This window comes from Agelaius phoeniceus, chromosome 5 (genome assembly GCF_051311805.1).
Source record: "Agelaius phoeniceus isolate bAgePho1 chromosome 5, bAgePho1.hap1, whole genome shotgun sequence".
NCBI lineage: Eukaryota > Metazoa > Chordata > Aves > Passeriformes > Icteridae > Agelaius > Agelaius phoeniceus.
The window spans coordinates 70,481,004-70,504,248 of NC_135269.1; the positions used below are offsets into that span (position 1 = coordinate 70,481,004).

The 23,245-nt window shown below is 46.9% G+C and overlaps 1 protein-coding gene across 4 annotated transcripts in view; it reads right to left on the minus strand.

Moving 5' to 3' along the window:
- PODXL (podocalyxin like) overlaps positions 1–23,245 on the minus strand; it is a 46,847-nt gene that overhangs the window by 22,993 nt on the left and 609 nt on the right. The gene's annotated exons all lie outside the window — the stretch shown is intronic.

Consider the following 23,245-nt stretch of genomic DNA (forward strand, 5'->3'; position numbering starts at 1 on the left):
TTCCAGTGGCTTAGGGATAGATGGGATCCAAACAGGGTCTTCCTGAGCTGCCTGCAGAGATTTTAGTGAGGGATGTGGTACAAGGACGTTTTACACACCACCCTGGCACTCTCCATCTCTTAAGATGCTTTCCTAATGAGCATCACCCAGGCCCTTTGCTGCCAGCCTCGCCATCAGCTTTATGAAATGGCTTCACCCAGGCCAAAGACCAGCTTGGCTTCCTGGGTTAGAGAATGGGGAAAGGTCCAACAGCAGCTGCCAGAGCACTTGCCTCTAATCCATCAGTCCAATCATCCAGTGCAGACATATCCTCTCCAAACCCCTGCCAGAATAAAAACTGCTGCAGAACACTTTTGATAGAATTGCTCTGCAAAATGTTCCAGATGAGACCTAATGGCTGGGTCTAATTAGTGCTGCAATAACGCTTGGGGAGGGGCTGTATGAAAGATGTGTGGGCAGCAGGTCAGGGGAGGGGATTCCTGGCTGTGAGGGGGGTGAGGCCCTGGCACAGGGTGCCCAGAGCAGCTGTGGCTGCCCCTGGGTCCCTGGCAGTGTCCCAGGCCAGGCTGGATGGGCTTGGAGCAGCCTGGGACAGTGGAAGGTGTCCCTGCCCATCTTTAAGGTCCTTTCTAAACCAAACCATTCTATGGTTCTATGAAATGACTGTGCCCCGGCTCTGATTTAAAGACATTGGGTTTATTGTCCTCAGGGAACCTCCTTTGCCCCTCTGTGAAAAGGTTCTATTGAAAAAAACTCTTCAAATTGCTGCTGTTTAGATCGTGCATGGAAGTGACAGTGAGATGGAGGCAATAATGCTGACAGTGCCCTCCTCTCTGCTGTCAAATTGAAGGAATCTGCAGCCACTGCCTCTGCCCTGAAAACCCTTCCCAATAAACCCTTACTGTCTGAGTTGGAGCAGGGCAGGGGGGGAAATGGATGTGCTTCAAGCCCCAAGGAGTTTTGCCTCATCTCCAGATGGAGAGGAGCACCCAGGGCTTCCTACTCCACTGCCAGCCTGGAGATACCCCTCAGCAGGAGATCTGGAGAATGTCCTCACAGCATTCTAGCATCAGCTTGAGGACTCTAAGTCTGCAGCATTTTGCAGTGAATCATATCCCTACAGTAGCCAAAAGGCCACTCTGCTTTGAGAACTGGGAAAAATTCAAGTTTTCCCTATTTTTATAAAGTACAGGTAACCCTGAAGCCCAAAGAGCAGGACTTGAAGCAAACCTCACGTGAGCTTTGGCTGCTTCATCTTCTCTGTTAGATCTGCCTGGCTTTATTTTATTCACACAACAGCCTTTAAACCTCCTTGGTTTCAACCAAGAAACCCACCCACAGCCTGATACACTTTTCCTGCCAGGACTGCAACACATGTCCCCAGAACTCAGGTTTTGATGAACCAGCATTTTCTGATGACAAACTTGCTTCATTAACAAATTCCCAATCAGCTCTTTCTGCAAGTGTTTGAGCCAGCTCAGCTCATCTGCTGTTTCATTTGGAAGTGTGACAAATATTAAAAATAATCATCCCAAGGCACACCTCCCCATACTCCCCTTTCCTGCAGCCCTGACTCGTCTCCTCTTCACACTCCCTTGGTTCCTCTAAACACCACATCTGGGGAGGCAGAAATGGGTTCATTTGCTGCACTAATTAATGACCAGACAGTGGGTTTGAGGGAGCAGGAATATCTCAGTGTTCCTCACTCCCACCTTCTCAAAAACATTGTTGTTGAGTTGTCCTTCATGCCACGCTTGGAACTCTTCTGAATTTCTCCTCAGAGCCTGGGGTTTGCCTGAAATTTGTGATCAGTGGCATTTTTCACTCAAGTGGACCCAGCTGGTCCATTCCAGGCTGTTCTGCATCCCATGGCCAGCTCCAGCCAGAGGTGAGGGATGCCAGCAGTGGGAAGTCCAGCCTCTCTTAGGGATAAACATAGGACATCCTATTTAGGATTGTGTCTCCACCGCTCTTCTCATGGAAAATCTGTGGCTAAGTGAAGGGGAAAGATGAGAAAACCATCAGAAGGAGACAGGAAGACCACTGTGGAAAATGAAATCTCCAAAATCCTTCACAGGAGGTTGTCAAGGAATCAAACCAACACAAACACAAGTGCCCACCTCTATCCACGCAACCCACAGGCATTTTTCACCACTAAGCTTGGAAATAATCCTCTTTCCATCAGAGGAAAGAGGCTATTTCCACCCTATCCATGATGGGGTTTTTAAGGGAGCTGGCTCCAGCCCTGCACCCTTCCCAGGCTGCAGAATGATCTGGGGTCTCTGCATCCAGAATCATCTCATTGTGGTGGAAATGGCACCAGAGCTGCTGGAGCAGAAACGTGGGGAGCACGAGCCAAAAATGCCTCATGTCCCAGCCTGACCAGGCCCTCCAAAGCACAGAGCATGGCCGGGCTCCTGTCCTCTCCTCAATCCTTTGTACCCTTGGAGTGGAGCTGCCCCATGATGACCTTGCTGCTGTGGAGGAGGATTTGTGGCCCAAGAGAGCATCAATCACCCAGTGCTGAAGGACACGGTGTCTGCTACATTTAGCCCTGAAACCCCTCTATTTCTGCAAAAGTCACACAGGACTTTGGAATAAACTCAAGGTTTACACCGAGTAATGGGCCAGAAAGTCTCCCTGGATCAAGGTAAAGCACAGGTGCTTCTGTGAGACCCAGAAGAGTGGTTGTGAGTCAACACAACACTGAAAACCTCAGGAAAACTTTAAGAATACAGAACTTTGTTATGCTTTGAATATCTGGTGTTTTTCTTCAATGTTTTAAGTCTTAAAGCTGGTCTTTCAGGATTTTTTCTATGGACATGAACACTAAAAAAGCCCTCTTTAAATAAGAAAAGGCAGATAAGTTAAAAGTCTAGATTTTTCTGAATTTGGGCAGGAATCCATGAGAAAAACCTAAAGACTTGGGCTGCCACATTGGCAATTCCACCTTGACCATATGAGGATCCCATCCAGTTTCACCACAGCTCTCCAGGGTGGAAGAAGGGTTGGAGGAACTTCACCACCTCTCCCCGAGGCTGAGGGCTGGACCACGAGTTGATACCAGCACTGAGGAGCTGTGGAGCTGTCAGGGTGGTGGGAAGGAGCCCTTTGGAGAAGCCAACACCATGAACTGCTTGGCCAAAGCATCAGCTTTGCTCTGGAGGGCTGAGGTGTCACATCCCAGCAGCTTCTCCTGGGGACCCGACCTCTTTTCTCCACCCTCACCAACGAGGGTGTCTGGGCACACAGATTTATTCATTCAGACAGAGGAAAGTTCCTCCCTCTGCTTTTCACCCTAGAAAGATTAATCATCCCTTGCTGGATTCTCCTGGAGGACTCCAGACAGCTTGGGAAGGAGTGAGGACGTGAGCCCGTGAGACAGGAACTGATCTTGATACAGCCTGATGGCTTGTCTACACAGGGGTACTCAGAAAAAATTAATCTAAAATTAAAAGGAGGTATGACTTCAGAGTGGATTAGTCAAAGTGCACACAACCCACCAGGTGGCCACTCTTGCTCAGCTTTAAATCATTCTTAATTTAATTTGGACTAAATGAAGTAAGTTAAATCAACCTCTCCTCAGCTCTTAAACCTGATGAGGGGGAGCTGATGCACTTTAGGAAAGTTAATTCAGGAGAAATTTGGTGATGGTCCCCAGAAAACAAACTCCTAAATGTTGCACTGACCAAACATCAGGGATGGGGCACACCTTCCTCCCCAGCTGAGGTTGGCCCTTCCTAATTCCTAGGCATGGAAAGCTTTGGTTGATGCCAGATTTGATGTCACATCATAGAATCATAGATTAGTTTGGGTTGGAACAGATGTTTAAAATCTTGTCCAACCCCCCTGTAATGAGCAAGGACATCTTCAACTAGATCAGGTTGCTCTGAGTCCCATCCAACCTGGTGCTGAACACTTCCAGGGATGAGGCATCCACAGCTTCACAAAATGTGACAGCATCTCAGCACCCTTATCAAAAATCTCTGCCTTGTATTTAATCTAAATTGAACCTTGTTCAGTTTAAAACCATCATCCCTGTCCTATTGCAACAGACCCTGCTAAAAAGTTTGTTCCCATCTTTCTTATAAGTGCCCTTAACTACAGAAAGGTCATGATCAGGGCTCCCTGGAAATCAGTTTTTCTCAGTTTTTGCCATGGGGAAAGGCAGAACCCAAGAAGGCAGCAGAGAGAGCGCCCTACAAGTTGTTGGGTGGCACAGGAGGGTGAAATTCTTCACCTTGCTCTCCTCTCCAGCTGGCTGGGCCCATATTTGGGCTCATGCTGAGCAAGGCAGGGATGGAGCTGGCCCTGAGCTACTCATCCTGCCAGCTGAACCTCTGCCAGCTGGCTGGCATCAGGGAAGGGTTGTCACATCCAATGTCACTCAAGTTGGGTGCTGTGCATCAGCGACGTGTCTAGACTTTGTCCACGGGCAATGAGGGCCACAAGGCTCTTGTGGAGCAGAGCTCCTGTGGGTTGGTTGTGCAGCCAAAACCCCTCACTTTTTGTGAGTGCCACTCTAATTTTTGCACTGAGGAAGAGGAAGGGAGGGAATATTCCCTTTCTTGTGGCAGGGGCTCTTCCTAAAGGAAAAGGATCAACCCCAAGCTCGAGGACAGGCTTGGAACCTCACAGCCTGAAAAAGCCAGACCACAGAGAGGTGTTAAAGCTGGTATTAGCAGCAGGGATCTAATGCCCAGATTTGTGCCACCAAAACCAAGGATGCCATCCTCAGCTGGAGACTAAAGCTGCAGGCCCAGCACACAGGAGGCCCAAACCACAGCCCTAAGGGGCAGAAAACAAGAGGAAGAGACCCTAAACCCAAAAGAATAAGGAGACCTCGGCCTGGCCACAGGCTGCTCTTGTCCAAGGGAAGAAATGGGGAGAGGTGAGTGGGAGGTGAGTATGTGCTGGCACAGTGCTGCTGTGGTACTGCCACACGCTGTGCCCTGCTTCTTGCACCTCCCTTTCCTCTCCGCCTCCCCCGAAGATTTACAGCAGGAATCGCCCTCAGAAACAGCTCTGCCTGCTCCTGCCACCGCTGTGGGTTGTGTGGGGAGGCTGCCAGTCCCCAGGGTCATGCTCAGGGCAGGACTGGGACATTGCCTGCCTGTCCCGAGGACAGAATGGACCAGCGGAAAAGAGATGGTGGGGACAGGATAAGGCCCAGAGCCTCACCCTCCTTTGTGCACCCAGCGCCTCTGATGAGTCACAAATCAGCCCAAATTTATGCCCTCCAGCCAGCAAATTTACTTTTCTGGGTGGTAAGTCATGTTGCCTCCCCTGGGCCATCTCACACACCACCCACCACCAGGCCAGGATGAGCCCAAAGAGGACTGACCTCAAATGTCTTGAACTGGATAATCCTTGTGGGTCCCTTCCAGCTGGAGATACTCTGTGATTCTGAGGTCTTTGGTTTATTGACACTCAAAGGTGATGTGAAAGACACAAGTGATGCCAAGTGACATAGAAGCCACCTCCAAGAGGCACTGGTGATGCCCTTAAGCATCCCAGCTTCTCTAAGTAAAATTTTGGGTGATTCCTAGTTAAATATCCTCCCCAGTTCTGTCTACTTGGCTTCTCTTTCAGGCTATGCTGGAGACAGATTCCTCTGCAGGCACATCTGGGACACCTGCAAATCCTCTCTGACATAAAAGCTTCCACCTCACACCCCTCACCCCAGGGTTTTTGCAGAGGATGGATGTCAGGATCCATCTCTCCACCACAATCAGTCCCCCATGACCTTGGCTGGCCAGGGTTACTGAACCAGCAGCCCAGAGATTTCCTGTCAATGCCGTGAGGAGAGCTCCACATTTCCTTGGGATCCTTTGTGTGTCCGCGCTATTTTGGGTCCTACCTTTTTTTGTTTTACTTTCTTCCCTCCAGTTCCACACCCACACCTCCCTCAGGGTGGGGTCTTCCCAGATGATTGGGAAGCTCTATATATACACACTGCATGCATGAGCACCTACATATATTTATATATTTATATATTTATATACTGGGCCTTCGGGCAGGGACTTGGCAGGAGGCTCGGTGCTATTCTTTAGGTGGGGAGAGCCTCGGAAGGGAAGGACACAGCCAACCCTCCCTCTTATTCAAAACTATTTAAAGACTGTCTGGCACTGAGTTTCTTTCACACCAAATGGCCCCAGTGACGATCTGGCTTTGCAGGCCCCTGGTTTTACAGGCCTGTGTAATCTGATCAGCTTCTATTGTTGGCAAATCCGTAATTGCCTCATTATTTAACTCTCCTGAAACTTTACAGAAAGATAAACCTATTTTAGCTTTTTGTTTTGTTGTTTGTTTGTTTATTTTGTTTTGTTTTTCAGGAGAAGTGAGACTTAGCTTCCATTTGAAGCGCTCGTGTTCTTTGATAGCTCCTGCTCCTCCCCTCCTTAAAATAATACACATGATCACAGAAATCACTTATTAAAGGCACAAACAGTGAGAAACTACCTTTTCCAGTGCTGTCCTAGGGCAGGACCCTCCAGCACAGCATATTTGTTACCCAATGGCCTCTTAGGTGGAACTGGAAACAGCACAAGTAAAGGAAGTGTCCAAGCCCAGGCTGGATAGGATTTGAGCAACCTGATCCAGAGGAAGGTGTCCCTTCCTAGGGGGTGGAACGAGATGGTCTTTAAAGAAGTCCCTTCCCACCCAAACCATTTTGCAGTTCCATGTTCTAGGATTCACCCCCAGAGAGGAAGGATGCTCCCGTAAGCACTGCTGGTTCACCTCCTTGCTGAGCCACAACTCTCCAAAACAACCCTTGTTACACTTGACAACCTCTCCCTGCCTCAGTTTCCCCATCTCTACCTGCAAGAATGCACAGATTTTGGACAGAAGATCTGTCTTCATCTGCAGGCTGATCCAGCACCTTGCTAACCGGGGCCCCAACCTTGGTTGGGTGCCAGAGCAATACAAATAATTACTACTAGTAAATCCCATGGGAGTGTATTACATTATGATTCAACTTCCTCCCAAACAATTGCTCCTCTTCCTTGCTTTGTGTGTTCTTCAAAAGAAGCGGCTGCTGTGCTTTAGGGCTGGGACACAGGCCCTGGTAAACACACACCCAGCGTTCCTGCTCAGCAGGGCCTGGGCAGCAAAAAGGAGATAAATCTGCTTTGACACAATCACACTGCAGGCTGAAAAAACCCTGGGGGTTTAATGGAAATGGAAAGGTGGCTGCACAGAGCAGGGTTTGTCCTGTGGAGTCCCTCAGGGCACATTTGTTCTCTGGTTTGGGGATGGTGTTACTCAGAGTGGCAATGAGAGCAAGAGATGCAAAGAGCATAAGTGGCCATTGGTCTCAGGGCTCAAAACATCTTCATTCAGACAGTGATGAGGGTCCTGGCAGAGCAGGAGCACTCAGCTGAGGGAAGCAAGGATTTACTGTGGGCACATCTCTTGCCAGTGCTTGGGCATGTCCCTGCTTTCCACCTGCACTGCACCACCCAAAAAGTACATAAATTTTTATAAACTATTAGAGTTAATTAGAGTTTGAGTAGTTTATTTTCTAGGGTGGCTGCAAGGGGGAATAAAAGTAGAATGATTATGGAGTAAGTGAATGAGGCTAGTTGACCAATGATGATGAATGAGTGTTCTACTGGTTGGCTGCCTACTCAGGTTAGGACGAGGATGTTAGTGACATAAAGAGAAAGATGGCCCAAAAATGGGAAGAAAAATGCTCTTGGCCCACAGCCAGTGGATCAAATTGTCCTTGTAAAGCCTGCAGGATATGGGAGCACCCCAGTGTCATAGGTTTAGGTGCAATATCAAACTCCTACAGGAGCCGGGAACCCAAAATACCAAGTGTCCAACAAAAGGTGTGATGGTAACACAGAGAGGCCATCCCAAAGTGGCTTGAGTGGGCTTTGGATGAGCTTTCTTGAGGTCCTTGGGGCCTCAGTCAAACAGCTTGCTCTGCAACACATGGTGGGATATCTCTGAGGAGGTTTTCCCACTGCCAGGACCAGGAATTAAGGCCTGCACAGCAAGTGGCAAAGTGGAGAAGGAAGAAAGGTCTTGCTTCTTAATCAGCCAACTGGCCTGACTTAATGCTGACAAAGAACAATGTCTATTTTGGTCATCCCTTCCAAGATGGAGCCTGCAAAAGCTTTAATTAGTCAATTAAAAGTGGCTTTGTCACAGGAGATGAGACACAACCGGGATCAGCCAGCTGGGTTCTTGGCTGCTGAATGACATTGTCTTTCCAGCCCAATGACCTCATTGTTAATGACTCAATAGGGGAACAATGTTGTCCACCCTGCAGCCCAGCAAGGAGTGAGATTCCTGCCTGGTTACAGCTGAGCAGAAGAGCATGGGAAGCTGTGGGATGTCACTGGGTTGGGGATGCAATGCTTTGCACTCAGTAGGTTTCAATGGAGTGGTTGCGTGCTGAGAAAATGCAGCCAAAAAAAAAATGTAATATATGAAAAAAATACAGCACACAACAAGGGTCATACTCAGGTCCCCAAAACTCCCATGACAGGTAGTGAGTTTGAGCACAAAGAGATCTGCCAGGCAGGGAGGAAAAACCTAAATGGTATCTAGAGGAAAGCAAAGCTTACAGCACCTGCACCTAGAGTGGTCTGGATGGAACAGACCCTGTCCATGCCACCTTTTGAGCTCAGGGCTTTGCTGAGCTCAAAAACATCTCCCTGCCAGCAAATCCTTCTCTCCAGGGCAGTGCCTGGAGGCTGTGCCACAGGGAAGGCTGTGGCAGGGCAAGGGAAGGGAGCAAAGGAAGCAGGAAGGAAGAAGGAGCTGCATCCCCTCCCTGCTGCTAATCATCCTCCTCTTCCTCCTAAGAGAGGCCATCAGGTCTGCAAATACCAGGCTGAGTTCTTACCTTGGAGGGCATCCACAGCTCTGGGTACAGGAGGGAGCTGTGGGGCTGGGCTTGGTGGTAATATCCCAATTCCTCTGCTTCTGGGGTGACAGACACCAGGTCCTGCTTTGGGCTCAGCAGGGAAACTCTGACACGTCAGCTTGGGCATTTCCTTTAGGAAACTGAGCTGGACTCGTGGTGGGGATGGAGATGGGAGGAGAGGGCAGGGACCTGATGGGACCCACAGAAAGCCACCAGCAGAGCAGAGGAGAGGGGCACTGAGCTGGGATTCAGTGGGTGCTGCTGGTTGTAATCCTGGAGCTGGGCAGTGGAGGTGGAGCCCCTGCTCTGGTGAAGCCTGCAGCTGCATGAACATTCCTGGCATGTTTGCAAGTGATCCCTGGCCAAATCAAAGCATGGCTTTGCTGCCAAAACTACCTGAAGACAGCATCCCTGATTACAGCTAGGCAGAACAGAGCTGAAAAATCCCCACGCACATTTCAAATATGCATTTGGAGAAGCACAATCAGCTGTGCATAAATACCCTCTCGCTGCCCTGAGCCCCATCTCCTCCTGACATCTCTGGAGATTATTCTCTAATTGGATAAAATGATGCTGGACACCACTCAGAAATCAAGCCCTGAGCCTGCTGACCGTGGAGGCAAGAAAGAGCTGAGCCATCAAAAGCAAATGACAACTTCCAGCAATGCTCATTGATAATTCTCAGTAACTGACTGTTGTTTGTTTTAAATTCTTAGCAACTGATTGCTTTAAATAATTAATAACTTGCAAGCCCGTGTACTGCAGACACTGCTCTGTGCTGCAGGCATGCTCCTGGCCCTGGTGGCTGGCACAGAATCATCACAGAGTCACAGAATGGTTTGTGTTGGAAGGGACCTTGAAGATCATCCAGTTCCAGCCCTGCTGCCATGGGCTAGGGCTGGAACTGGATGATCACTAGACCAGAACTCCACCCAGCCTGGCCTGGAATTGCTTTGCTTCTCCATCACCAGTCCCTCCCAGTACCCAGACCTCTCAATGTGGGCCACAGAGTCACTGATGAGAGGCTGAAATGCTCAAATGATGCATTTGAAACTTCCTTTGCCCAGGAAGTTTCTGCACGGCAGAGCAGCCAAATAAATAGAATATATACTGGAATCCAGGCACTGCATTTTGGGACTAAGGATGATGCAGCAGATGGCCAAGTCCTGTGCTGCTGCAGGATTCAAAATCAGCTCTCCCAAACAGAAGCAGAAACAGTGTTGGAGGAAAGCAAGGTGTGGAGCAAATCCCTTTCTTGCAAACCCAAACCCTAACCCTGATGTTTGGAGGGCAGCCCAAATGTGTGATGGAGATGAGTTATAGCATCAGGACATTTGGATGCTGGGCCCTCACCCCTGGGAAGAGAGCTCAAATCCAAATCCAAGCAGATCCAAAAGCTGATCCTTATTACTACAGAACAAATTCCTTGTTCCTAATCTAGATTATCAAGCAGAAGGCTCCTTCTTTCCCCACTCTTGGCAGTTTCATGGCAACAGCCATAGCTTGAACAGACTGGGAAAATTTGCAACTCTTTGGCTTTGGGGAGTCCTGAGAGATGCAGGTGGCACCAAGTTCCTGTAACAAGCCATTTCTTGCCTTTTGTGAGGAGAAAAATAGGAAATCTGCCCACAGGCATCAGTGTCCATCTCAGGAGGGAATAGTGTTGGTGCTTAAAACAGGGGCTGAGAGATCTGAGGGTCTCAGAAATAAATATTTCCTCCAATATTTCCTCTATTTCCTTTCTAAAAAAGTTCCTGTAAGAAATCAATTCCTGAGGCAGGAATGCTTCTTATTTCTTCAGACATAGGCTGTGAGCATCTGATCTTGTCAGATTTGAGCAGAGACAAAACCTTAGCACCCCTTCTCTCTCCTGTCCCTCTCTGTGGAGTGAGTGCCTCTGCTCAGACTGAGTTGAAATCCTTGCAGGAACAGCTCATGGGCTGCACTTTTTTTATCCTCCCTGTGACTGTGATGAGCGTCAGCCTTCAGGACATGAGTAAATAAAAAACAAATATATTAATTAGTTAATTATTAATTAATAAATAAGTAGAGCGGGATCCCAAAATCCAGACGCAAAGGCAGTTCCCCTACAGAGGTTTCCTTGTGCCTCTGCTCCTCACCCATCCACTTTATCAACACTCCTCCTCCAGCACCTCAGGGTACCAATCTGACCAGCCAAGACAGAGATAAACCCCTGCCCCAAAACTGCTTCTGAGCTGGATTAGGAGGGATCCCTCCCTAAAAGGGCAGCTGGGCTCGGGGCATCCCCTGGCTGCTGCTCCCAGGGAAAGCAGCTTTGCATCCATCGCCCTGCTGCCCCCACAGACAGCCCCCTCCTAATCAAACCTCCTCCTAATCAGATTGGAGCCGTCCTGCCAGACATGCAAAAGGCTCTCACGGCAGAAAAAGTGTGGAGCTGCAACCCTCCTCCTCCTCCTCCTCCTCCTCCTCCTGCTCCTGCCTCTCAAACACAAACACAGCCCGAAATAGCCGGCATTCCTTCGGCCTGGCTGTCCCCCCCAGTGCTCCCCATCAAACCCCCAAGGCACACTGAGTTTCTTTTGGTGGTTTCCTGACTTATTTTATTTTTTTTTCCTTCCCTTGCAGTATTTTATCAGGATTGGCAGTGGGATTTTTCAGTGTGAGAACACAGCGGAGATAACGGAGAGCTGCACGCAGTGGGACCACTCCAGAGCCTGGCTTTGGGTTTGGGTCAAAATAACCCACTCTCCACAGCACCCCCATGAATTTCTCATCGTGCTGGGGCTTTGCATCCATCCAGAGCCTCTCCAATTATCCATGAAATGTCCTGCAATGCTGAAAGCCTCCACTCTGGGCAGGGATTGTGCAGAGACTCCTGCAGGAGCTGCTGGTGGGGCCAGGTCACTTTGCTTCCATCAAGGATGCTGACAAAATGCTGGAATTTTCATTTCTAACATGATCAGGGAGGAAGAGCACTGCTCCTTTGGGGTTTTCCTGTCACACCCAAACTCCTTTAAATGCCCCAAATTTTACCAGGTGCAGCTATCAGCTACCTGTGGCCAGGTGCAGTAACAGGAACACACAAACAGGTGGATTTTTTTAAAGCAGAAAAATCTTTTTGCTTTCTCAACCATCTTTTTGCTTTCTCAGCCATCAGTTTGGACTCCTGTGTTTCCCTCCCCAACCCTCTGTAAAGGGCATTCATAAATGCACACACCAACCACGACATCCCCTGCTTCTCTTGCCACCAACCCTACCTCACATTTCTACTTTTCACCACCCTCCCACCACTCCACCCTGCTTGAACCACTTCCTTTGCCAAAATAAAAGCTCCCCCCCCCCCCAAACTGGCTGCCCTAAATCACCCCCAGCAAGTGAAGCTGTGATTTGGAGAAACCTGGAACGGGGAGTGTGAACAGTGATGGGTGACAGGTTTTGTCCTTCACCGGGCACCCAACAGTGGGGGTTTTATTGCCCATCCTTGTCCTCATAAGGAATTCCTCAACACCACCCCCTCCACTACTGACCTTCTCCTGGCTGGAAAACTGCCCAGAAAATAATGTTTGGGGGTGAGATGGTGAATTACAGGCCAGGTTTTGATAAGCACTCACCATGGAAGAACTTCTCAGGAGCATGGCCATCGTGGGATGCTGCTCCTCCCAAGAGCCTGGGAGGGATTTGGATTAAGGAAATGCAGAGTGAGAGCACCAGGAACCTGCCCAGGGTCTGTTAGTGCATCCTCCACCCTGAGCTGCTTATCAGAGACCTTTATCAGCCTCAACTGATGTGTGGCAGCAGAAGCAGATGTGTCCTCTCACTGGGATGGATTTGTGCGAAGAGTGATGGCAGGAGTGGCAACCACAATCACCTCAGGATTATTTTATTTTCCTTCATTTTCTCCCCTCTGTTGCTTCAAACAGCAAAGTTTTATTTGCCAAGCTTGCTGGGGAAAATGCTCTCATGTTGGACCAGCAAGGGGACACATCAGAACAAGGTGGATGAGGGGAATGGGCCACAGACCATCAAGCCCAAATCTCTTCCTAATTTTTGGGAGATTTTATCATCTAGCACTAAAAAGAACATTAAATATATTACAGTGAGACCAAACCCAGCAAGGACACCGTAGCATTTGAGGAACTCAGCTTTTCCAGCACTAAGTGGGGCTGGATTTGGATGTGAGACAATAACAGGGCGGTCAATTAAAGGAAGTTTTGTTAATTTTTGCTTCTCTTTAATTGCTTTCTGCCTACACTATGGGCAGATGTCCAGGGTATCCAGACATGGGGTAGTCAGTCCTATTTAGACAGTCAAAAGTTATTTGCATAAACCTCAGCTATCCACTGAAATTGCCTCTCCAAGTCAAGGAGAAACACATTCAGCTGCTCCACCAAGAGTTAATTCCAAACTGCAAAAACAACTGGAAACCAGCAGCTGAAAAATAAAATTGTTTCCTCTCCCATTTTAAACATTAAAAGTGAATTTTAAGAGAATGACTCCTGTTTATTTGATACCCTCAAGGGACACAGAACAATTCATTTCAGTCACTAACTCCATCACAGATTGATGCTGGAGATTTGCTCAGTGAATTGCTTAGCACTAAACTGAAAAGTTTGTTCAAAAGTTTATTGCATAAGGTACCCAGGTCCTCGGTTATTTGATGTATCTTAAAGGAATTGTAAATGCTCTTTTGCATTTGTCAGTTTAACAGAAATTTCCTCTACAAGCAAAGAGTGATTTCCACCAATAAACCCTAAATTAGTTTTATTCATCATTACCAAGGACAACTCCAGAGATGCATAAATTAGAGACCAAAATAGAGAGGTCTCAGGCTATAAAACTCCTTCCACAAATATGTTCAGAGTGTGCCAGCCTGGTTAGAAAACACAGCTGAAAGGCAAGAGTGGGCTGTAAATCTCCAAGTTTTACAATGAGGAGAATCAGCCCTGCTTAAGGGATATAGCTATGAATTGTAAATGAAAAACATGATAAAAATCAAATCATTCAAATTATGACTTTCTCCTTCTGTATTTTAAGTCATGATTAAAATTCATAATTTAAGCCACATCAATTTAAATCAAAGCACCCTGCCATAAAATGAGGTTTTGAACCCTTTGTGAAGCTTTAATGAGAAAAAAAGATCATTCTCCTGTTGAATGCAGTTAATGGGGATTTATTTGTGCCATTCGTGGGCAGGAACTGTCTTAGAAGCCCACAAAATCACATGGACTGAGAGCCTTGAAGGCTTTTTTTAGCCAGCTGGGAAAATTTTAAGGAAACAAAGTAATTGTCTATAGTAGGGTGTTGCATTAATCTCCAAACTTTCATTTTCCACAGCATTCTGTGTACTGTACAGGACAGGAAGATTCATTCTCTATGTCAGAGAGATCAGCATCTCTCCTTGGCTTTTTGGTATGGGAATGACCCTGAGCCTTGGGAAAGTGGAGGTGATGGGGAGATTAAATCCTGCACATTTGAAATTTGGGCTCAGGGCTGTGAATTTTGCTCTCTGGCTTCACAGCTGACACAATGCCCTGTCCCATTTTTGCTTATCTTTTGTGCTGGCTGTCTCTCAGTTGGATCAGGATTTCTGGGAGCCCCAGAATTGCTGGTTCCTCCCATTTGCAGCACAGGTATCACAGCTTTTCTTTGCCACACTGGATTTTGGAGTGTTTATGGCAATGCTGTGATTTGGTATAAATTTATGTGCCCTTAGAATGAGGCAGTGGAGAGCACAAACATTTCTTAGCACTTGTCAAACCAGATCAGGGTGCTGATCCATCTGAAAATGAGACCCATGTTAGGAGGAAAAAGCCAACAAAAAAGAAAATAAAACAGGAGGAGGCTGTTTTCTGCTTTTACTGCGTGTTGCTACTTTCTCTGCTTTGCCAAGAGAAACCCACAGGAACAAATTCTTGTTTGTTTATTTGTTGTTTTTATTCCTTCAGGCTCCAAAACCAAACCAGGTCGCCAGCAGAGAGTGATGGCTGCAAAAAATGCATGATGAGAATACTGATTTGGAGATCTGCAACCACAACCTGCTTTGAGGCTGCTCCTTATCAACTGACTCAGTACGTGGTAAAAAACTTCCTTCCCTTACCTGTGCTTTAAACATTGCTTCTGTTGCTTGATTAATTAGAAATGTCCAATGAGGACAACTTTATTGCTTATTTAATGTGGATATAGATATAGATACATACAGATAGATTAGATATATCCTGAGGACCTTGGTTACTTGATGTTGTTCCAGTACAACCACTGCTAACCAGATCCGTGCTGGCACAGAGCATCTCTTAAATTACTCTGCTTTTTCTCACAGTCAGGGCTCACAGCATTTTGATAAGCAGCACATAACAGTCACCCTGAGAGCTCTCCACTTTCCACAGCCTGCAGCAGTATCATTTAAACTTTTCTCTTTTTTTTTTTCCCCATTTGCCTATGTGGTGGAATGTCTTATCTTGCCCTCCTGCCTTTAGACTCCAGGGAGGAGGGGGAAAAAAAAGTGGTCTTTGCTATTGGGTTTCAAAGAAGCACTTTCTCAAACAGAGTTTCTCCAAGCTTTACTGAAGAGCCTTTCAAGTCCCCTTTGTCCAAGTTAGAAATTGGGTATTTTTCTCTTTGCCTGTATCCAGCAGAAGTCACTTAGAATAAAAGCTTAACAAGGCTGTCTCCTCATTTCTCTACAATAGATCTAATATATATTTAAGTATTAGGGCTTAATTTCTAAGCCAATTTCGACTTTCTCCTCCGGTTAAATTTGCCAAAATCAATTAAGGCTGAGAGAGAAAATTTCAGCCTTTGCCATTAATAACTGAGGCCTTATTCTTCCACTACAAAATGACCTTCCTTCCCCTTTCACCACCCTCATCAGCCATGTGGCCTAAGACCAAAGCTCCCTGCACACAGAGCCTGTGAAACAGAGAAAAAACCACTGGATTAATCCAATTTTATTCAGGATGATAAGAATATGAACCAGACCTCAAAGCAACATCTAAAATGGGGCCAACTCAGAAAGAAAAAAATTACCTTTTCAGTTTTGGAGGAGCTTTTAACTCAGATCCCATCTCTGCCTGTTTCTAAGGATCTGTCCTGCACCTGACAACAGGCACAGATTTGGTTTTTAAACCCAAGGACCATGTTCTTCTTATTTGTCTGTTCATTTTGCAGCCTTTAGGGTGCACTCCTGACCCACCAGCAAAAAGTTCATCCAAATCCCAAAACCAATTTTGTTTTTTTAACATTTTTGAGCGTATACAGAGACTGTTACACAATATAAGTGTTTCCAGGGGCAGGTCCTGGATATTTTTGGTGCAACATCAGACCATGTTGGGGAGCATTTATGGAAACAAGCATCTCTAGTGGACAAATCATCCCAAAACCCATCTGAATTGCGTTCAGAAGGCACAGCTGGATTCAAGGATAACTCAGCTTCAACCTTAAACACCTTAGTTAAATATCTGAACCTCCATGGCCTTACCTTGTGTCCCTCAGTGGGAGGAAAAGGCAGAAGAGTCACGCTGTGACTCCAATTTTCCCTTCCTCCTCAAGTCCAGTCATCCCAGTTTGCCCAAACTGGAGCCCATCCCCTTCCTGCTGCCACCCAGCCCCAAGACACAGAACCTTGGGTGTTATTCACAAGTGGAGCCTTGCTGAAAGCCAAATCTCAGCCTGTCCTTTTCCCTTCCCTCTGCCGCTCATTTTGGATGCACATCCAAAAGCAGATGTTCCAGCAGCGCTGGGATTCCCATTGCCCAAAAGAAAGGTTCACTCCTATTCCTTCCCCCTCCTGCTCTCTGCTGGGTGTTGTGGCACCACACTGAGTTGATTTTAATAAGTTGTTTGAATTCTCCTTGTGTCCTTGCAATGCTTTGTCACCAAAGTGCCACCGGTGTCTGCCGAGAGCGCCTGGCCCGTGGCCAAGCCAGGCGTGAGACACACGTTATTTACAGGGCAGAAAAGGTGCCTGCAGCATGCAGAGCTGCAGGGATGCAAAGATTTGCTAAACAGGCACATCTGGTGATGAGAAAACTTCCATCAGCAAGACCTGGGACCCAACAGGCAGACGAGTAATGAAGGATGTTGGTGCTTTTGGAGTTTGAGAGGCTTTGCTTTGATGCCTCAGGTTTGAGCTTTCAGGGGGGAAATAATGACTCAGGTTTGAGCTTTTATATTTTTCAGATTCTGTGCTGCTTTAGTGTGTGGGTCTGGGCTTCAGATCAGGGGATGGTGAGCTCTGTGCACAGAGCAGGGAGACAAAACAATTCCTGCTCCAGCTGGGGACCAAGGACAAATGACCCAAATCTCAGCCCAGGAGCACAAACCCCGTGGGCTGGAGAGAGAAAAACAAGCAGGGTGGGACTGCAGGGGCTAAAGCTGGGATGGGACAATGAACTGCAAGATGCAAATGGAGCAGAACTGATCCCAGGGAGAGACCCCGGGAGCGCTGGTGCATTTTGGGGCCATTTTGGTTCATCTTGGGTGCAGCCCTGGCTGGGCTCTTGTGCTGCCCAAGGTGGATCCATGGAGGAGATCCTTTCCATAAATCCCTGCTTTATTCTGGAACTCTGCTCTGCATCTGCTCTAGGTCAGCCTTCACAAGGCATCAGTTTCACCTCTTGAAGGAGAGAGGGGTTTTTTCCTCTTTAGGGTATCCTGGCATTTTCTGGTTCCCAATGGATTTCAGCAACATTCAGTGACAAAGGCTGGCTCTGAGACACACAACAGCTGAAATCAAGTGTGTATGGGCATGTGACCCTCAAAGAGTCACCCTAAATAAGCCACCACAGAGCTCTACACTCTCTAAGGTCATGAAAGGTACTATTGGCATTTTCCAAGATTCCCACCAATAATCACTATTTCCAGAATTATTTGCAATTCAAAGCCTGCAGGTAACTTGGAACAGGTTTAGTCATCTTTGAAGGAACCTCAGCTTTACTGTGAGGGTGGTGAGGCCCTGGCACAGGGTGCCCAGAGCAGCTGTGGCTGCTCTGGATCCCTGGAAGTGTCCAAGGCCAGGCTGGATGGGGATTGGAGCAGCCTGGGGTAGTGGGAGGTGTCCCTGCCTGTGGAATCATGGAATCATTAGAAAGAAAAGACCTCCAGGAACATTAAGTCCATTAAGTCATTAAGCTAACATGCCAGGTCCCCCACTAAACCATGTCCCTAAGCACCACATCTACACTTTTGAACACTTCTTGGTGCTATTTTTGTACCACAGCAGCCCCAGCTGAGAGAATGTCCCCTGTCCCTGACCGCTTACTGCACAGTCTGGGCAAAAAACACTTGAAAAATAGAGAGAGGAACTCCACACAGCCAGTTCTTTAAACAGCATTTCACCTCTTCAGTTTATAGCCGAAAAAAAAGTCTTATATGATTTTTGTACAGTAACAAGGAAGATTATCTGTTTCTCCCCAGCTCTGTCTACCTTCCCAGACAGGGCTTTTTAACATAAAAATTAGCATCTTTTTGGATAAAAATTAGCAACTTTTTTGGATAGAAATTAGCATCTTTTTGAGCACCTTTGGAGCTGTCATATGAGCAGAGCACATCCCTCCTGCCTGTTTGCAGTGGATCTGTGTATTCCTCGGGGATCCCCAGAGCAAAACACTGCAAGGCTTCAGCCCAGCACAACAACAAATATATAATTAGAGCACTTAAAATCCAATGAAGCTCAGAAAAAACTGTCCCCAAACAACAAATCACTGGAGGAAGCACCCTTACTCTGGGGTGGGGGACACCTTCCCACCAGGCAGTTCAGGGAAAAACAAAAAGATTTTTTTTTTATTAAGCCCCAGTGTCAAACAGAGAGGGTTTTGGGGGAGATGGGTGCCACATCCCCAAAGGAGCTGCAAGACCCAAATGGAGAATCAAGGTGGTCTCACAAACTGCAAGTGAAACACTTCATTGATTTGTTTGGTAATTCCCAGCCTAAAGGAACTGCTCTCTGCAACTTGGAGTATTTGGCAAAGCCCTGGGAGTGGCAGTGGACCGAGCACAGGTAGCTGGAGAACAAGAAATGCCAGATGACTTTGTGTGTGCGTTGCTTAGAGAGTGGGAAAAGAGGGAAAAAAAAAAAAAAAAAAAAAAAAGCAAGAAAAGCAAGGTTTGCTCAGGATCTCTGTGCGAAGGAAAGGGCAGGCATTGCAAGAATTCAGAAACAACATCCTTAGGTGGAGATGGGCCAGTAGTGGAAGGGGCTGAGCACGTAAACAGGCTGAGGAGCAGGAAGCTGCCAGGAGCTGAGATTTCACGCGCCTGCACACGGGGAACGGACCCAACCGGGCCACCCGGATTCCTGCAGGCTTCAAACCCTCTGCTGCAGCTCTGGGCAGAGCTGGGGCTGGATCCTGGCCCTGCAGGGGTGGTGTCAGGCTGGGAACAGCACTGGAGGTCAGGGGCATGCACAGGCTCACAACCTGCACGTTTCTGAGTGTCACTACTCAGCAGTGGGGAGGGAGGAATTCCTGCACATCCTTGGTGGGTTTGCTACAGGCATCATCCTGCCTGGAGCACCTGGAGATGAAGCTGCTGAAGGCTCCTGAGCTTGGGGTTTGAGCCCCTGTAGCACAGGCAGATGTTACAGCAGGACCTTGTCACAGACATCTTTACTGAAAAATCCTTTCTGTGGGATTTTTTCTCCTGAGAAGCTGAGAGGCCTCAGGAACAAAATGTCAACAATGGTTATCTGCTGCTGTGGAATGCAACAGGTGCATCTGGGATTGGGCTCATGGGGTTGTTTCTAATTAATGGCCAATCACAGTCAGCTGGCTTGGACTCTGTCTGAGCCACAAACCTTTGTTATTCAGTCCTTCTTTTTCTATTCTTAGCCAGACTTCTGATGAAATCCTTTCTTCTATTCTTTTAGCATAGTTTTAATATAATATATATGATAAAATAATAAATCAGCCTTCTGAAACATGGAGTCAGATCCTCATCTCTTCCCTCATCCTCAGACCCCTGTGAACACCACCACAGGACCTCACCTCCACCCTGTAAGGATAAAACCCCACTCACCCCATCCCTGGCTCTGCAGGGCTTCAGGGAGCTCTGGGTGGAATTTGAAGGTGTGTTTTTGCCTCATTTGCTGCATCTCTTGTACACACTGGCTGTTCTAACACCCAGGGAGCAACATAAAAGCATCTCTCAGGAGCTTGTGTCAAAATTTAAGAGCAGCAATGAATGGCAGAAAACGCTGTTTTGAAGGATTTAATCAATTAATTTTTGAGAAAGATGTAATAGAATATCACTTTGGAGTGTTATAGAAACAGGTCCCCACTCCTATTACATGCCTGGTTTGTCCCTATCCCTATGATATGTATTTATCAGCTCATTTTGGAAAACAGAACAAAACCTTCTGAGAAGGCAAAGTCAGCTAAACTCAGCTAAATTCTGGCCAGCACAAGAAAAATTGCATGAACAGCTCCTACTTTATGCTACTATTAATGATGCTCAGGGCTTCCTGACTCTTAATGGGGAGAGAAATCTCTTTTCAAGCCCATGCTGGCATCAGGGACAGATGGGGGTTCACACCTGCCTGCCCCCCAAACCCCGTGAGTCCCAAGAGGAAGAGAAAAACACAAGGAGCAGGCAGAGATTTCAGCCAGACCTCGGGGAATTCACCCCTGGGTTAAATCCCCAGGGCCCTGCCTCCACTTGTGCTTTCACCTCTGGTCTGGTGAGCCCTTGGGAAGCAAAGGGGCCACCCAGAGCAGCACCACAAAAAAAGGGGCAAAATTACCTAAACCCCAACAGCTCCTCTCTCATCTCACAGAGTGATAAAACCCCCAGGATAATGGGGCACAGCCAGAGGGATCCTCAGTGTCTGTAAATCACCTCCCCCAGTCCCAAAAACCATCCCAGAGCTCATGCTGGTGGGTTTGGACCTTATAGAAGTGCAGATGGGGATATAAAATACATGGTTTATAGGGCAAACAATACCCAAAGCAAGTGCTGGGAGCAGATATTTCCAGCCAGCAGCATGAATGATCCCCCTCATCACAAGCCTTCAGAGCGACTCCCAGGAATTAAATCAGTATATTGCACGGTTCCAGTTCCTTTCATCCAGGAATCTTCAAGTGATTTACAAACAATCCTTTAATTAAGCATCCCAAACAGCCCCCGGGGTGGTGTTACTGTGTCTGCGCAGGGAATCCAAGGCTTTGCACGGCTAAAATGGCACAAAGGCTGCAAAAGTCTCATCAAAGTTCCTCCGAGACAAAATATCCTGGAAGAGTCTCTCTGCTTTGATGCTGATTCTCAAACCCTCTGGTTAAACATTTCTTTTTTTCTCCTCCTGGGGACGTGGCCCCAGTTGCCTCCTCCTGCCCGTGTCAGGATTAGTATTCAGAGGGTAAAATGTTTGTTTTTTAAATGCACACCTCTGACAGCTCATCCACAAACACGAACTCCCAGTACCAGGGAACTCTCAGTGCTGGGGAGGTGGCCTGGGAATTCAGCTTTGGGAATGAAAAGCGGTGTTTTGGCAACAAGGGTTTCAAACCCATCAATCTGTGCCTTGCTTTGAGCCCGGTGCTTGATCTCCAGTAAAAACCCTTCGTGCTCTTTTTTTGCCCCCAGGATAGGTTTGAGCTGCGGCTCTTTTGAATCCCCTAAGAATAAAAAGTATTTTTTGTCTCTTCCTGATGCAATTTTGGTGGGAATACAAGATGCAGTGTGGAGAAAGAATAAATAAAATATAATATCCCATGAAGATGCTGTGATGGGTAACTCTGAGCCCCTCTCCAGCTGGTGGAATTTAAAGATGTTTTTTACCTAATGCTATATTTATTGCATCTCTTGCACACACTGGCTGTGCCTTGTCTAAAGCTGATTTAAGCAAGGATATAAAGAGGAATCTCTGCAAAATCAAAGGATTGGGATGTACAAGCCTGGAAGTCAGTATTTCTAAGGAAATTGCTGTATCCCAGAGAGCTGCTTTTAAAAACTACATCAACCTTGGTTCTGCTCTGCTCCACACAGAAGTTATCACCTTCCAAAAACCAGCTCTGAAATCCCCAACTCTCATTTCACATCCAATTTAAACACAGCAAATCATGCAGGCTCCATCCCAATTGCAATTTCCTAAGATACTCAAAATACTACAGCTTCACTTATAAACCCAAATTCTTCCCATCAAAGGAGGAAGGGGGAAAAAAGATGAATTTTAGGCTTTGAGGAACTCAGATGACCACAGCAGATTCCAGTTTTGGAGTTAAGCACTGCTGGACTCTGAGCCCACACACTCAGCAAACAGGGATGTCTATCTTGGCCCCTAAGGAAGAAAATCCTGGTTCCAACACCCAGGGAGCAACATAAAAGCATCTCTAAAGAGCTTATTTCAAAATTTAAGAGCAGCAATGAATGGCAGAAAATGCTGTTTTGAAGGATTTAATCAATTAATTTTTGAGAAAGATGTAATAGGATCACTTCAGAGTGTCATAGAAACATGTCCACACACTACAAGCCTATTTTGTCCCAATCCCAGTGTATTTATCAGCTCATTTTGAAAAACAGAACAAAACCTTCTGAGCAGGCAAAGTCAGCTAAACTCAGCTAAATTCTGGCCAGCACAAGAAAAATTGCATGAACAGCTCCTACTTTATGCCAGTATTAATGATGCTCAGGGCTTCCTGACTCTTAATGGGGAGAGAAATCTCTTTTCAAGCCCATGTTGGCATCAGGGACAGATGGGGGTTCACACCTGCCTGCCCCCCAAACCCCGTGAGTCCCAAGAGGAAGAGGAAAACACAAGGAGCAGGCAGAGATTTCAGCCAGACCTCGGGGAATTCACCCCAGAGTTAAATCCCCAGGGCCCTGCCTCCACTTGTGCTTTTACCTCCGGAGCATCCCCCAGCTTTTGTTACCTTGAATAAAAGCACATTCAGCTCTGCAGAGGCTCTTCTGGGAGCCAGGAGTTGAAGCAGGATTTTATTTTATTACTTTATTATTTTATTTTATTATTTTATTTTATTTTATTCATTTAATTTCATTTCGTTTCATTTCATTTCATTTTATATTTTATTTTATTCTATTATTTTATTTCATTTTATTTCATTCTATTATTTTATTTTAATATTTTTATTTTATTATTTTATTTTATTTTCTCACCTCCCTCTCCTTCCCCGATTACAAGGAAGAAATGCCCCACTCCTCCCTACCTTTATTCACTCTGGAAAGCATCAGTGCCTTTCCTTTCCCTGCTACTTTTCCATGTGGTTTATGGCCACTTATCCAACAAAACACCCCACCGGAGCACCACAACTCCCACTCCATCACCCCGAGCCCCAACACTCCCGCAGCACCCCAGGAGCTATTTCCCCTCCCAAACCTCAGCAAGATTCCCCAGTTTCACCTTTTCCCAAACTCCACCATCAACTCCCAGCCGGG